The sequence below is a fragment of the Empidonax traillii genome, unplaced genomic scaffold (genome assembly GCF_003031625.1).
Source record: "Empidonax traillii isolate 1590-97213 ecotype Southwest subspecies unplaced genomic scaffold, ASM303162v1 scaffold251:size695767, whole genome shotgun sequence".
Lineage (NCBI taxonomy): Eukaryota > Metazoa > Chordata > Aves > Passeriformes > Tyrannidae > Empidonax > Empidonax traillii.
In genome coordinates this window covers 254659-257461 of record NW_020955444.1, presented here as the reverse complement: position 1 = coordinate 257461, position 2803 = coordinate 254659, and positions in this window count along the sequence as shown.

Sequence of the window (2803 nt, the reverse complement as noted above, 5' to 3'; positions counted from 1 at the left end):
ACACCACTCCCTACATGGCTCCAAATTTCATCTGCACAACCACCTTCTCTTCTGTTTTCTTAAATATGTAATCGGCAGAGGCATTACTAAAACTTTTGCTTGGCTTTTTCTCCGGAAATCTACCTGGAAAAAACAATTTTCAGCCCCAGGGGGCGCTGGGTCGTAAACCCTCGACACTGCCCATGGCAGGGGGATTGGAACTAGGTGATCTTTAAGGTCCCTTCTAGTCCTAACTGTTCCATGATTCTATAATTCTCTCTGCCTTGAGAATGGCCAAGATTGTACGCAGTAGTTTCTTATCTCAGCAATTTATCAGTTATAATGATATGTAAAGTTTAATTATAGTTTGTCATTGTCTAAACACACTTATATCCTCAGACTGGTGCTCCTCTACTTCCTTTACAAAATCTGTGCTCTGTTCCTTTTCATATTAGGAATACAAACATCAATACTAATGAGTTTATATCCTCTTGCAAGACCACGATTTCTAAAGAGATTACCTCATAGGCCAAATTTATCGTCAAGACTGGATGGCAAGAATAGTCTAATTTGCTCTACAATATTCATGCTTTTTAAGAAAAAAGAAAAAAAAAAAAAGAGAAATAGTAGATCATGTGGTTTCTTGACATAAACCTTTCCAGAGAACTGTAATGGAACTGGTAGGATTTTTGTTGAGATTAAATATTCATGAAGCAAGTTTTATTGTTTTTAATTAAAAGTGAAGAAATAAATTGTAAGGAACAATTTGCTTCGCCAGGCAGGTCCACATTTTTTACTGCAGTTATCTGTAAATATATCAACAATTCAAAGCTATTCATCAAATGATTACAGAGAAAATTCTTTGTCTATCACTCATTTGTGGACTATTTGATCAGAATATTAAACGGTAATATTTGAGTGTTTTTAATTGGTCACAAGATTTTCTTTTTCTTCACTGGATGTGCTTTAATTAGTAAATTAGGTTATAATTATTCATTGTGAAATAACATTGCTTTCCTAATTTGGTTTAGGCTGGTTTAGGCGGTTTTTGACAGTGCGAGGCAAAAAAATCCCAAGAAAGTAAATGTAAACAGAGCATAAATTCATTCGGTTTAAGAATTGGAACAGTTTCAGAAACTAAAGGGGATATTTATGCATCTCAATCCTATTTTTAATTTAATATAAACATTGGAATAGTAAAAAAAAAAAAAATTGAAAGAAATCATGATTAAAAAATATATGTGTATGAAGACAAAGTAATCAAAAAAAGTATTCAGCATGCTCAGCAACAAAACAAAGGGGTAGTTTGAATAGGGACTGGGACTCAGGGACTGACTGGGTGTTGGTAGGTTGGTGGTGAACAATTGTTTTCCTTTGCATCACATACCTTTCTTGGGTTTTATTTCTTTTTTTTTAATCCCCTTTTCATTAAAGTGTATTAATATTATTTTTAATTCATTTTATTTCAATTATTAAACTGTTTTTATCTCTATCCATGGGTTTTCTCACTTTTACCCTTCCAATTCTTTTTCCCTGTGCCACAGATTTTGTGGGGCTTAATTATTAGCTGAGCTTAAATCATGACAAAATGAAGCTGAAATAGTGTTGTGGTTGAGAAACTTCTCATTGCAAATTCAGATATCTCAAAAGTGACATTTTCAAAGACTGTATAAAAATCTTTGGGGATTTTCTGAGTTAAGATGATGACATCTGAAAGATATTTACTATTTCAGTTGTATCATTTCAGAAGGTTTTCAATGGTGAATTGAAGAATGAGAAATACTTTCTTGGTGAACAACTACCAAATTGTTATCATGAAGCTTTCAATAAGTCATTAATCCCAAAGCATATTGGCTTACCAAACTATGTCTGCAGTGGAAGTCTGTATATCACATGGCTCAGAAGTTGCATTTTGAAATATGACTCTAGAAACACTTCAGCATCAAACTGTCTAAACAAGATGAAAAGTGTATAAATTTTTTTCATCCCTTGTGAATACAGTGATTGCCTGAACAGACTAAATATACCGGACTAAAGATACCTTACAGTTTTGGGAAGGAACAGCACAGCAAAATGTATTTGCAATCCTACTTGTGAGTGAACTGACTCAGACATAATACAGGTAAGTATTGAAAGCAGAGCTTCCAGAGTCTTTCCTTGCTCAGAAAACCCTTGTTAAGATCACACTTTTCAAGCCTTCTGCTTTATTTTGTTCCTTTAATATCAAGCAATGGTTAAAAGATTGGCTTTTCTCAAACATGGAGACTTTGGGTTTAGTCTTTCCTGAAATTTTCTTTGAATATATGAATTCATAGAATTGTAGAATCACAGAATAGTTGGAAGGGACCTTGAAGACCATCTTGTTCCAATCCCCCACACACACCATGGACAGGGACACCTTTCACTAGACTAGGTTGCTCAAAGCTCCATCCAACCTGGCCTGGAACACTTTCATGGATGGGGCATCCACAACTATTCTGGGCAACCTCTTCCACTGTCTTACAAACCTCACCATAAAGAATTTCTCCCCAACATCTAACATAAATCTACCCTCTTCCAGGTTAAATCCATTGCCTGTTGTCTTGTCATTACATGTTCTTGGAAAAAGTCCCTCTCCACCTTTCCTGTAGCAGCCCTTTAGGTACTGGAAGGCTGCTATGAGGTTTCCCCAGAGCCATTTCTTCTCCAGGCTGAACAACCCCAACTCACATAAAAGAATCAACATAATTTTGTAGTGATGTGAGATTATGACCTTTTTGCATCCACTCTATATTTGCAAGAGACAGTGTAAATAATACCAGTCTCTGGAAGCATGGTGGCCAAG